At 46.1% G+C, this 13,899-nt stretch overlaps 1 protein-coding gene and 1 long non-coding RNA gene across 4 annotated transcripts in view; one reads left to right on the forward strand and one right to left on the reverse strand.

Annotated features, from left to right (window-relative positions):
- The window catches only part of LOC308632288, an 827,867-nt gene that overhangs the window by 392,748 nt on the left and 421,220 nt on the right, over window positions 1–13,899 (forward strand). The gene's annotated exons all lie outside the window — the stretch shown is intronic.
- NCK2 (NCK adaptor protein 2) overlaps window positions 1–13,899 on the reverse strand; it is a 151,416-nt gene that overhangs the window by 66,952 nt on the left and 70,565 nt on the right. For all 3 annotated transcript variants that reach the window (XM_081264258.1, XM_081264259.1, XM_081264260.1), the window contains one exon: window positions 12,152–12,338. The gene's annotated coding sequence lies outside the window, so the exon portion shown is untranslated. The remainder of the gene's footprint in view (window positions 1–12,151; window positions 12,339–13,899) is intronic.

Genomic DNA, 13,899 nt, shown 5'->3' on the forward strand with positions numbered 1-13,899 from the left:
AAGTAAAATGGAATAAGTGATTTGAAAACAATTCAGAACTATACAGAAGGCTGGGCACAGGTGGCAATTCCATTCCTACTCATGCTCCACAGAGTCACCCTCAGAGGACCAGGGGACATGCACCATAGTGGCCACAGGGGCACTGCTCATGATGCTTTGAGGAGAGCAATAGACAACCTGATTGACAGCAGAGGGGACAGATGGGTGGAGCAGGCAGACATTCAGTGTCACATGGCCATAAAAATGAAGCCACAGCGGCTTCCCACAGCAAATGGGTGAGTCTTGGAAATGATAAGGAATAGAGGGGGCATGTCCAGGGGGCTACCTGTGACCTGGTTCCATCTTTACAAAGCCCTAAAATAAGCAACACTAAACAACACTATTTAGGCTTACAGGTGTACGTGGTGAAATTAATTGTAAAAAGCAAGGGAATGAATGTAAGAAAGTAAATGGGGGAGAAGAGATAAGTCTCACGGTCAGCAGGATTCCAAGTAACTTAAATACTCTGTGCTCAGGAGGCAGGGCACCACTCCCAACCCCCTGACTTAGGCCATGCTTAGAGACTTGGACACAGCTGGGAAGCGGAAAAAGAACCACTCAGCAATGGTGAAACCTGACGGTGGCCGAGGTCAACACCCACAGTCGCGCAGACAGCATGAACCCTTCACGGGATGTAATGAGAAAGGCATCGAGTCTTCTAACCACAAATCCATAACCCCAGACGACCACGAGAAACATCCAATAACTCTGGACAGAGGGACTTCTACCAAACACTGGACACCCCACAAAGCAGTTAAGGCCAAGACAGTGTCATGGACAAGAGGAGCGTAAGGGGACATGGGGACTAACCCTAAGGGCTGTCGTCCAGGATGGGCCCCGGACGGGAAAGGGAGAGTAGGTAAAAAATTAAAAGCTCAAATCAGGAGTGGCCTTCAGTAAATCATAATGTGCTGATATGGGTTCATTAGTTGTGACTAATGTAATGTAGCCACGTAAGCTGCTGAAGTTAGGGGAAAGTAGAGGCTGGGGACAGGAGAACTATCTTCACAATGCTTCTGTAAATTTGAAAGAACCCTAAAATAACCTCAGCAGGGGGCGAGGCCACGGGGTAGGAAGCGGTGGAGAACTCTGTAGCTTTCCGGGTACTGGCAGCCCTCTGGTTTTTAAGTCAATGGGCACTGACTTTATTGTGTCCCATAAGTTCATAAATGATATCCGAGTAACTACCAAATGTCACAAATGGAATGCCACCAAGCACACAGGCCAAACAGGAAGGGGCATTCAGAGTTAGTATTTCACAGTCAGTCACTGCTGGAGCTTCTCAGGGCACGGGCCAGTGTGGCTGTGCCCCCTTAGCCCTATGCTCCACTGCCATCTGACTGCCACTAAGCGCTAGGGCCCGAAATAAGGCAACAGTTCATCTCGTGTTGGAAAAAATAGTACTTATTTTTGGAACGGTCTAAGCCCCAGAGAGATGAGTGCATGAACACATACTCGGAGCTACAGTTTCTATCACAGATGACATTTCAGAGAGGGACTACTATTTTTGTGAAGGTGCAGCTGGAAATGCGAGTGATGGCCTTGCTGCACACAACAGCCCTGTTTCTCCAGAGCTCACCCGTGCGGGATTGTACCACATTCCACGACAGCCCGAAGGGCAGACATTACTCCTGCCAACGCAGAATAAGGAACGGAGGCCGTGCATGCTGGTGACCTGCTCAAGATGCCACAGACAATTAAGGACAAGCTGAGACCTCAGCCAGGGTCTCCTGACCTCAGGGTTAGTGTGCCTGCATACAGATCCATGCAATAGCTAGCATGATTTTCAGAGCCTTCTATTTTTTCTTATTTCTTAGATTTTAAAGTCAAAACAGTTGGGCACAGTGGCACACACCTGTATCCCAGCAGCTTGGGAGGCTGAGGCCCTAAGCAACTCAGTGAGACCCTGTCTCTAAATAAAATATTAAAAAGAGCTGGGGCTGTGGTTCAGTGGTTAAGAACCCCTGAGTTCAATCTCTGGTACCAAAAAAGAAAGTCAAAACAGAGCTTGAATACTGCATTGTTAGTTTGATGTGTATGCACACATGAGCACCCATGTATGTATACATGAGGGTACACTGTGTATGTGTGCTGATATGGGCAGTATTCATATGGTCTGTGTGCATGGCTTTTATTTTCAATCAACATAGATACAAGGTAAATTATTTTAGATTAAAGCTGTATGTGAAAACAAAGCAGTCCCCAGGAAGAGAACAGGGAAATTTGTTGATGAGGAAAACATATCCCACAGCAACCTTGAAATGAGCCTAACCCCCCCCCCAATCCCGTCCCATTTCTGTCTTCCTTTTATGAGCTCACGCTTGCTCTGTAAACTTGGAAATTTCTTGGATCACCAACTATAGCCTATTGTAATAAGAGGAAATGAGTTGACCTTTTAAATTTTTTTCTTCTCAAGAATGTTTAAGACTCTGAAGTACGGATTCTCGGGAAATTCCAAACGTAGTGCAGAGAGGTGTATCCTTCCCCTGGTTTCCCCCAAGGCTGTCGTCTTACAACCCCTTAGCACAATATCCAACCAGGACACTAACGTAGCACTGTGTATGGTTCTGTCACTCCATCACGTGTAGACCCGCTCAGTCAACGCTGTGATCAAGATACACAAACATCCCACCAGGCAAAGCCGTCTCTCCTGCTGCACCTGTAAAGTGAGATCCACCTCCTTCCCCACTCCCCACCCCACGATAAACACCAACCTCCACCTCTGAGACTTCCTCATGTTGAGAATTTTATGTAAATGGAATCATATGTGACCTTTTGAGATTGAATTTTTTTTTGATGTTTTAAAGGAAAAGGAGAAATTTTATTGGGAGTTCAGAGAATATACTGTGTATGTGTTCTTTAAAATTTGCTACGATTGGTTTTTTTTGCCAAGGACATGGTCAAATCAAATGTGGCCTGTTCAGTGGCTGGTGGAAAGAATGCATATTCTGCCGCTGCTGGGTGTGGTGTTAGGTTAGTTAGCTCTTGTTAACTGATGCTGGTGTTAAATTCTGAGGTTTTGTGCAGCTCTAAGAACCACCGACAGGGCTGGGGCATCTCCAGTATGGCTGTAAATTCGTCAGCTTCTCCCTCTGATTCTACTGGCAGAAGCTTTGCTCCTCTCGCAGCTGCAGCACGCACACTCAGGAATGCTGAATTCTCCGTGGACCGTGGCCCCTTTCTGTCCCTGATTGATAACTGTCTCTATTAAGTGTCCTTATCTGATATTAATATAATCCTGCCTCCTTTATTTTAATTAACATCACTTTTTACCCTTTTATTTACAACATACGTAAAATGTCTCTAAAATGGGCCAAGATGAGACAGGAGAGGAGAGCTTCTCAGAGGGAAGGACCTTTAGGTGGCCAGTCACGAGTGTCGAGATGGAGGAGAACTGCGGGGTGTAGTCAGGAATGGCCTGAATCCAGGCCCAGGGTTCAAAGCCCTTTACCACTTAATCTACTTGAACCTTGATGCTAATTTGGATTAAGACATTTCTGGCTTATTAGTTCCACTTTTACAGAGGGTGGGGAATAGTGATCGGGTATTCTGTATCAATCTTTTCCATTCCCGACACAGTCAAAATGACAGGCCTCCCCATAAAACAGGCCATGCACGCCTCAAACAAACTACTTGAGGGGACAGAACATGCTGGTTAATCAGAAGCTCCACTGAGATCATTCGGAGCCAGTAGCTGTGATCCCAGTCATCGGGATGTTAGGATACAAGGGATCTAACCCTGAGCACCAAAGGGCCCGGCTGGGCAGCAGAGCACATGACCAACGTCTCTGGGGGTCTAACATAACTCACGGTGTGTAGGTGTGTACATACTGCCTTTTGTAGAGTTATAGATACTTTCCATCCTTCTGTACTCTGCAGGTAACCTGGATAATGGTCCCACTGGGCAAAACAAGGCCCCATAAAAAACCCTGAAAGAAGAGAAATTACCATTCTCTCTGTGTGAATAATATGGACTTGGCTACGTGATTTCTCTGCTGTCTCTTTTCCAGGAACCACCATGCCTGAAGCCGGAGTTCCCAAGGTGGAAAGTACAAAGAACGGGAAGAGGGCACTGGATGGAGGTCCCATTTCAGGTACCTTCTGGCACTTTAGTGCCCAGTGCTGCTTCCTGTTTCTCCAAAATCTCCACTGAGGATCAGCACACTGTCAGGATCAAAGATTGGAATGGCCAATAAACACTAGGCATGGAATGGGATTTTTTAAAAGTCTAATGAATTATCTAAAAAGTGAATATATGAAAACACTCCAATGGACACCTTCTCAGTAAAGGTCTGTTTTAGTCAGCTTTTTGACTACTGTAACCAGAAGACCTGACAAGAACCATTAGAGGAAAAGTTTATTGGGGGCTCACAGTTTCAGAGGTCTCAGTGCATAAACAGCTGGTTCTGTTCCTTGGGGGGGTGAGGTGTGGTTGAACATGGCAGAAGAGTGTTGTGGAGGGAAGAAGCTGGGAACAAGGCACCCAGGAATCAGAGAGAGCTCGCTCTGCTCAACGAGGACAAACTATAAACCCCTAAGGCAGAGCCCCAGGGACCCACCTCCTCCAGCCACACTACATTTACCACCAGGTTAATCCCTACCAGGGGATTAACACACTGATGGGGGTAAGGCTCTCATAACCCAGTCATTCCACCTCTAAATCATCTTGCATCGTTTCACATATGAGCCTTTGGGGGACATCTCATATCTAAACCATATCAAGGTCCCTTCAAGGAAGACTGAGGCCACAACAAGATGTCAGGCGCCAGGTGCCCACCTGGGGTGCAGCAGTAGGCACTGATGTACAGAGAAAGTCGAGAGGGGCTGAGACCAAACATGTCTACCTCTACTCCATTCCCAAGCACCCAGACACGTCCAACTCGCCCCCCACAGTCTGTACCGAGCCCCACTAAGCTACCCCAAACTAGCAGCATCTGCTTACAGCTCAGGGAGCTTTCTGGTACTCTTTCCAGAAATGGAGGCTAAGGTGGCTGATGAGCTCCTGATTCCACTGCAGACAAATAAGTGAGGGTGTGTGCCACCCACAGAATTCTCAGAATCCCAACCTCATCTACCTTTTCCCTGTACATCAATGGCACAGAGGACATGGCCAGAGAAAGCCATGAAGGCACAACCCCCCGACTCACACATGCACACAGAGACACGCACCCAGTGCTTTCGACAGAGACCTCTGTTCTGAGCCCCGCTGGGAGGCGTGGTATCTGTGGAACCACTAAAGGAGCTCTCAGGCTAGGAGACCTGGTCACTTGAAGACAGTCTGCATTTAGCTTCTCTCACAAAAGAGGCCTCCACCAGATGTGGGTTGAGGACAGGGAAGACGGTCCTGGAATTGATGACCCTCTAGTCCCTCCAATCTTAAGTCTTCGTGAGCACAACAATAACAAGAACAACAACAAATCTATGAAAAAACTTCTGGGTAGAATCTAAATCTAAACAAAACAAGCCTGACTGAGGGCATGGTGGGGCTCCCCGATTGTCCCAATCATTACCCAGGAGTGCTGCTGGGTGCCCAGGAAGAAAGTAGTATGGTAGTCACCCCTTAGCCAAGATTCTGCCCCAGAGGTTTCAGTTACCCATGGTCAATCACAGCCCCCAAATATTACTATTGTGAAGAATTAAGATATCTTGAGAGAGAAGAGAGAAAGACCCTATTTGCATAGCTTTTATTATGGTGAAATGATATGATTGTTCTATTATTAGTTATTAGTGTTAATCTCTCTGTGCCAAATTTATCCATTAAACTTCACCATGGGCAGGTACCTGCAGTAGGAAGCATGGTGTACGTAGGGTTCAGTACTATCCACGGTTTCAGGCATCCACGGAGGTCTTAGAACATATCCCTCAGGTAGGGAGGGACTCTGGTATGTAGGAATGTAACACGTACAGACAGAGCATTCAGGGCCACAGGAGAATTTCCCTGCATACCACTCACACACGGAATAAAGAGAGAGCAATCCCAACTCGAGATGGCATGTCGGCAAAAGTGACAAGCTATTTAGAAAAACTACTAAAAACACCAAGCCTAGAGACACCCCCCATGTCCCTGGAGGGGATGAGCTCGCTGTCTGAGCACTCGAGAGGGACGTCACCGCCGCTGCAACTTCTGACTTGAGATCCACGCCGGCCACGGGCCTCTTCTGACCATGGCTTGTGCACCCCATGGCTGTTACAGGCCGTCAGACAGGGTCACACGGCAAGAGCTGTGGCCAGGAAACAGGCAAAGCCATTCAAAATTAGGACCACAATGATATAATAAAAGCCAGAGGGAAAAACTGACTATGATAAGCAGAAATCTAAGTCTCAGGCTGCTCTGGCTCCCCACAGTGAGGCCCACCAGTGGCAGGTGGAGGTGGAGGCACAACGGATGTCCCTGGTACACCCACGCCCCAGTGTTCCGGGACCGCCAGACACGAGTAGGCAGGCACTGCTACCATTTCCCAACATACCCTCTGGAGCAGCATTCTGGTGGCATCCCAGAGTATTCTCATACCAGCAGAGCAATTTATTTTTAATTACCTATTCTAGTTCCAGTTTGCAAAAAAGCCTACACCCCACCCCTGAGACACATGCACAGCGAGAGTCTACTTTCTTGCTTTTCTGGAGGAATAAAGTCAAGGGAAAAAAAAAACACTGCCTACTTTTCCTAATTTTGGAACTTCTACAGCAGTAATCTCTTTGGAAGCTCTTCCGAGCCTGCTTCTTTACTGTAGTTTTTTCCTGTCCCAACACCTATGTGGCAGGCCTGGGGATTCCTAAAGCAACACAGAGCACGTACTACCCTAGATATCCACGAACCAACATTCAGGTGTGAGCCACAGGTCACCATGCAGCACTGTGTCCGGTACATACAGGACCTCTCTGGGCTCATTTTCTTCTACATAATAGGCTGTGGGGGACTATTCCTTTGTAACTCTAAGGTACTACAGATCCCCCTTATTCTCGGGAGATAGGCTCTAGAACTCCCAGTGGAGGTCTAAAGTCATAGAATGTACTCTTATCTGTTCTGTTTCTTTCTATACATACATATCTATGACAAGGTTGAATTCATAAATTAGATACAGAACCAGATTAATGATGACTAATGATAAAATAGGATAATTATAACAACATAAATTAATAAACTATACAGTAACAAACTTGCCGGCATCGCTGCTCTTGTGCTTTGGGGCCATTATTAAGTAAAATATGAGATACGTGAACACAAGCCCGGCCATACGGTGACAGTGACTGATAACCCAGGAGGCTTCCAAATGACCAACGGGCAGATGGCACATAGAGCATGGAGAGGCCAGACAAAAAGATGATTCCTGAGGTGGAATGGAGCAAGACTTCCTCACACTAGTCAGAACCACACGCAATCTAAACCCACCAATCATTTCTGGAATTTTCCCTTTAATAGTGATAAACAGTTGTTTACTATGGGTAACTGAAAATGCAGAAAACGAAACCTCAGATTGGGGAGAGGAGAGATACATGTAGCTAAAATGTACCAGAATGTTCTGTATTTAATCTCTAGAATCTGTCATGGAGAAAAGAAGGTGGTGGGGGAAGCAGTCAGGGACTTGCTCTTTTGTTTTTTATTTTTTTCTCCAGCTTTCTAGGAAGCCTCGGCCAGTTCATGTTAGCTAAAATGTGGAGGAAAAAACGCAGGACTTAACTTTGATGATCATCTCAGCTATGAGGAAATGACTATTTCACGGGTCATGGTAGAAATGTTAAATCACAATTTCAGGTAATTTTGCTCTGTGTGGAGGTGCTGTACAAAGGACCAGGACGTGGCTACTAAACATGAGGTCATCCCCTGGTGTCCATAGGTTCTCTCTCAGCCGGTCCAATCGTAACCCGGGAATCCTGAATCCAGCACGGCTCTGAGCCCAGCGCAGGCCCAGCACCATGGAGCTGGAAGGCCCGTGTCCTACCCTCAGATCATCTGGAACTGCCACTGGGAGCTCGCCGATCCTCCCACAGCCTTCCCCCAGTGGTGAAAAGGGACACTCTCCCAAATCATACTTACATGCTGGAGATGTTTCCCAGAGAAAAAGAAATCAAATGGAATTCCTGCTGCAGTAGAAGGCAAGGCTCTGGGTGGAGCTTCCAGCCTGCTCTCCCTCCCACCAGCACTGGGCTCTGACCCAGCTGTTCATTCTCTCAGAGCTCAAGTCCCAGTTCAAGGTCAACACACGGAGAATGGGGAGGATGGGGTGTCACCGTGTCGTCACCCAGGTGTGCCAGAGACAGCAGACCTGGGTCCAAAGGCTGGTGCTCCTGTCTCCTCCCAGCACACGGGGCTGACCCTCTGCCTGTGCCGCAGGTGGCGGGCCCTGGGCAAGGCACCTGCCACCGGGGTGTGGCTGCCTCCACCAGCTACAATGCCATGGTCACTGTGGTGGAAGCAGCGTTCTTTTCCCCTTTCTTTTCTATCTTTCTTTCTTTTTAAACAGCTGCCAATACTTTCCTGGGCCAGTTATAAACCTGCAGACCCAGAGCCTGTGGCCGTCCCTCCATACTCTAGTGCCATGTTAGGAAGAGGCTCCTGGTCCACACTGCACAGACCTTTTCCCTCAGCTCCCAGGAGCCCCACTGTGTGGCAGGAAGGGGGCTGGTCACCTCTGTTTCAGCAGAAACTCAACAAGTCACCTCCAGGCACCAGAAGATCTCCAGCTCCATACATGCAACTGCAGGGGTAGCCCTAGAAACTTAAGGACTGAGCAACGAGCCCTGTGTGTAAAATGTCTTTCCAAATAATCCCTGGGGGTGGGGCCAAGTTTGGCTGCATTCTCCAAAACACCAAAAAGCTGGAGCACGGTAAATGGCAGGAACAGATGGAAGGCACGTTTCCCAAGCACACTGCTCTGCTTACGGGGTGGTCCGAGTGTGTCTCCCAAGGGTTCATGGATAAATATTTAATCCTCATTGTGAGGTATTAAGAGGGTGGCAAATTAATCTGATTATAGTGTTTAGAGGTGAGGATTTGGGGGTTGATTAGGATCAGAGAGGCTCATCAGGGTGGAGCCCCACAACTGAATTCTGGTGGCTTCATACGAAGAGGGGGAGAGAATACCCATACAGGCACACCCATACTCCCTATCTCTTGCAACGCCCTTTGCCATCTCAGAACTCTGCTAGCAAAAAGCCATCACCAGCCACAGAGTCCTTGAACCTCTAGAACTGTGAAGTAAATAAACCTCTTCTCTTTATAAAGTTACCCAGACTCAGACATTTTGTTATAGTAACACAAAACAGACTAAATATGTGTAAACCTTGCTCTTATGTAAATTATGGCTAATATAAGGAGTAAAACTCTTCTTCACTACAAGAATTGTTACTGGATAGCATTCTTGTGAATGTAAGAATGACAGAGAGGCATAACTTTTCATTTTCTCCTGCTCAAATAAAACAAAGTCACTGCTGCTTCTATGTAGAAGGGCGAAGGATGTGTCAAGAATCATAAATGACATCTGCACTCTGGATACTGCTGTCACCAACTGACAACTTTGTGAAATCCAGGTTTTCTTTACTGATCTTAGTCCTCGAGCCTCGTCACCTAAGCCATCACCTTTCCCTGTACCAACATCCTTCTAACCCTTGAGGCCACCATTCCTCTGGAAAAGCCTCCAACAGCTTTTAAAAAGGTAAAACATTCTCAGCGCAGAGTGTCAAGCCTTTCTCAACCTCCATCCCCAGTAGCCAACAGCCAGCCTCCAACAACAGGGAATTAAAGTGCATTTTCAAGCACGAATTGGAGGAACTAAAAGCAGGTTGTACATGTGCAAACACTTTGGCTGAGTACAGTGCACACACCTACCATCCCAGCAACTCAAGAGACAAGAGGATTGCAGTTCCAAGTCAGCCGAGACCACTTCAGCAGTTGCAATTCCCTCAGCAACTTAGAGACTCTGTCTCAAAAAACAAAAAGGGCTGGGGAGACAGTTCAGTAGTAAAACACACCTGGGTTCAAATCCCAGTACCCAAACACAACAAAACAAAAAAATCCTACTACGAAGGTGTGAAAAGGAGAAGTGAGACTCCATCTCTTATCACACTCTCACTCCTCAAAGTGGGCAGATCAGAGACAGGGAGGATCCCAAGACTATGCCCCTTTACTTCAAAGGGAAGATAAAATATAGGGCAGAGAATGCAGCCCATGGAACAGGGGCTCAGAGACCCATCAGTTCCCTCCCTGATACCTTGGACCCCCACTTCCTTTAACTGCTCCCTTAGCCCAGCCCCAGATGTGTGTCCCCGTGACTTGCCCTTTCGTGGTGCTGATGCTGAACACGCAGCCATGTGTGTGCACGCTACTTCCCCACCTCCTGGCTTTCTGAAAGAAGAGTGAGAACTCCAAGTCTGTTAATGTCACTGGTGATAAAGAACTTCCTCAGGAGCATGTGCCAGAGACTGCTCCTGGTGAATTATTAATGAATTCGGCTGAATGGATCTAAGGATCTGTCATTTCCAGCTTATGTTCCCTTGAAACCTGACAATCAGATTGACATGGGGCTGACCGTATTTGCAAATGCTCAAGTCTGAAAAGGTTCCATTTAAATGATTTTTTTCCTTTTAAATCACAAGGGGTTTGAGAAGAGTTTAAGTTCCTATGTCTCCCAGGATTAGAACACCCCAGTGGTGGTCATCTTCTGTAAGGTTTGGAAGAGAGACCCTGGAAAGCCCTGTGAAAGCATGAGGGGTCTGAAGCTCCACAGCGCCCTCAGTGGGGAGGGTAGGGATAACAGTGTGGTAAAAGTCTGCAGGGAAGCCTGCGAATCAGGAGACCTAACCTTAGAGTCCAGGGCTCAACCCCAAACCACACCCTAGCTCTGGACTCATGATAAAGGACACCCTAAATAAATGGACAATGTGTCATTATCCCTAAAGGAAATCATAAAGGGTACCAAGGAGAAAACAATGGACAAAATCCTACCCTTAGCAATACTACATACTGATTCTGTGGTGTTCTGAATAACAGATAGACATAACTAAAACTCAGCGGGTTCCAAAAGACAGAAAACAAACAAAACAAGTGGTCAAGGAAAAAGAGACATTCACAATTTTAACAGTCCTTCTAGACCAAGTAAAAGGAAATTCTAATTTATCCTAAGGTAGTGAATTTATGGAAACCACTACACAGAGAGATTTCAGAGTATAGAACCATCTGGAAATAACAGAAACAAAATAATGTTTGCAAGGAAAGCTGGTGTACTGGGTTTTATCCTGGCAGTTCTGAGACAATGCTCTGGAGGTGAAATTTTACTTGGTCATAAAGCGCTTCCTTCTGCCCAGCCTGAAAAGAAACACCAGATTAATGAGACCACCAAATACTAACTCATACCCTGAGTCAAATACCCCAAACAACTTGTGAAAGCTAAGAAATATATTTGTGGGCTGGGGGTATAGCTCAGTGGTACGGTGCTTGCCAACCAGGTATGGGGTCCTGGGATCAGCCCCTATCATGGCCAAAATAAAAAATAAAAACAGAAAAAAAGGACTTTTGTTATAGAACCACATGTTTTTGTCCCCCGACTGCTGCTATTAAATGAACCCTGGATCCCAAAATCCACATCCATGTTGCTGTTGTAATGTATAGGAGCAGATTTTTCATAGGACAGGTAAACCTTCCTTGAAATCCTTTATTTGTTTGCACTTTTAATATAGACTTAGCTTCTTAACATCAAAGCTGGAATCAAAGATTTACTACACTGAAAGCCCTTAAGAGCAATTGTTATTCACCTTTGTACTCCCTGGCCCAGTACAGTAAACAGGAGACCCTCCCACCCCCTGCTGTTCCCCCCCACACACACATCAGAACATGTGGGGAGGCAGATGAGCAGAGGCCAGCTTGTAGGTGGGAGGTACCCACGATTCTACATACTTCCACACCGTCACACACTGCAGTCAGTAGGGGATTAACCCAACTAGCATTATGCAAGTAATCATAACCCAAACCACATTTAATTTAATTTCCTTGAAAACTGAATGTGGTTTGGGTTATGATTACTTGCAAAATGCTAGCTGGAAGCCTCCCATGTCAATTAAACACTCAAGGTAAAAGCAGCAAGTTCTGCTGGTCTCCTGCAGAAATCTGCACACTTACCTTTGGCACACAGTTACAAGAGGTGACTGGCAAAATGCAGAACTCTTCAAAAAGATGAATTTTTCAGCCGAATACGCCTCTGAGGTGTCAAGGCCCCTGGGATGCTCCAAACTCTCCAATGCAATGCAAATCTCAGCAGAGATGGATGACCTGGGACATCACTTGTACAGAAGGAACCTATGAAAATCTATAAAGTGAGAGAAAGAAACATGCATCAGGTATGCTTGTTGGATTTTAATCATTTTTTTAAAATGACTGGTTATTGATTTGCCAGAACCAACAGGCTCTGCTGGAAAGATGCTGAGTCCAGAGTCTCTCCCCTAAAACAAGCGCCCCACCACTCTCCACCTTCCACTACCCTCAGCAGGAGGAGAGGGCTGGGAGAGGGGATCTGAGCTCTCCAGTGCCTTCAGCCCTCCTCTCAACAGACACTGCTTGCACCCCTCAAAGCTTGCCCAAAACAACAGGATGGATCCCAAGTGCAAAGTGGGCATGTTTGGGAACCTGGGTCAAGGACCGGGAGGGCCTGGGTCCTCTTTGAGACACATTCCTCTCTTGAAAGTCCTGCCCCGGCCATTTGTTGGGAGATGGCCGGGATCTCTCTCCCTGGGCTGAAGACACCCCCTCCACCCTACCCAGGAAATCTGAGAGAAATACTTCAAAACCACACACGGAAGTCAAGAGGACAGAAGCCTGACAAAGGTGACCGCAGATCCCTCCCAGCTGGTGAGTTTGCTGCTGCAGTACGTGCTCTACACTTGGGTAAACATTTCCAGTCCTTGACCAACGTTTTCCAGGGGACCCTGAAGTACTCGGTGGACTTCTGAGTGAGTTCACTGGCATTTTTAATTACATTTCAAACCCAGAGGGGCTCTGTCTTTGACAGTTCACTTGGAGAAGATCTATTAATTCATTCCTAGCATGATTATGACCCAAAATGTTAAATACCCCACAGAAAAATCGAATTCTATTTTAGTCAAATAGAAAAAGATAATTCAAGCAGGGCTATCATAAAAATGTTATAAGGCAAGTTCATAAATTTTGATTTAAAAATTAACCCCTCTTTATGAATTTTCTAGAATCATGTTAAAAGCTGCATGATTTTTTTTTTAAAGGTATGACTTCATTCAAGGAAAAGCTGATAACCAAACACAATGGGAATACTAGATGTGAGCAAGATTTAAAAGCATACCTGAAAGATTACACCCTTCTCTCTGTCAGGGGTTTACAATGACAGGTCCCCTGGAAATGCAAGTACTGTATCTGGTCTCAGGTCTGAAACCAGGGTTCTTATTTCTTATGCTGATATTTTAATGTCTTATTATTTACACCACTTACTATAAAAAGTAATCAACACATGGCAGTGTATTGGGCAGCCATGACCCAAAATTACTTCGGTATTTGTAGTTCCAGCTACAATTCCAAAAAGAAGCTGCATTTTTAAGATATTGACAAGTGAATCTGCCCAGTCAGGCTTCCCTAGGTCAATGCCGGGGAGAATCCTTGTGGCCATTTGAGGTGTCCAAATTCAGGGCCTCCCTTGAATGCATCACACTCAAATGAGTGAGATTATTTCATCTTTCTAATAACCTTCCAGGATAGATACTCATACCTAAATTTACAGAGGTGTTAACTTTCTCAGGGACTGTGTTGGTCAGCTGTCTGTTGCTATGTCAAAATACTTGAGACAATCAACTAATAAGAAAGATTTATTTTCACTCATGGTTTTAAAGGATTCAATCCATGGG

The sequence above is a fragment of the Spermophilus citellus genome (genome assembly GCF_964194105.1).
Source record: "Spermophilus citellus genome assembly, chromosome: 13".
In the NCBI taxonomy this organism is placed as follows: domain Eukaryota; kingdom Metazoa; phylum Chordata; class Mammalia; order Rodentia; family Sciuridae; genus Spermophilus; species Spermophilus citellus.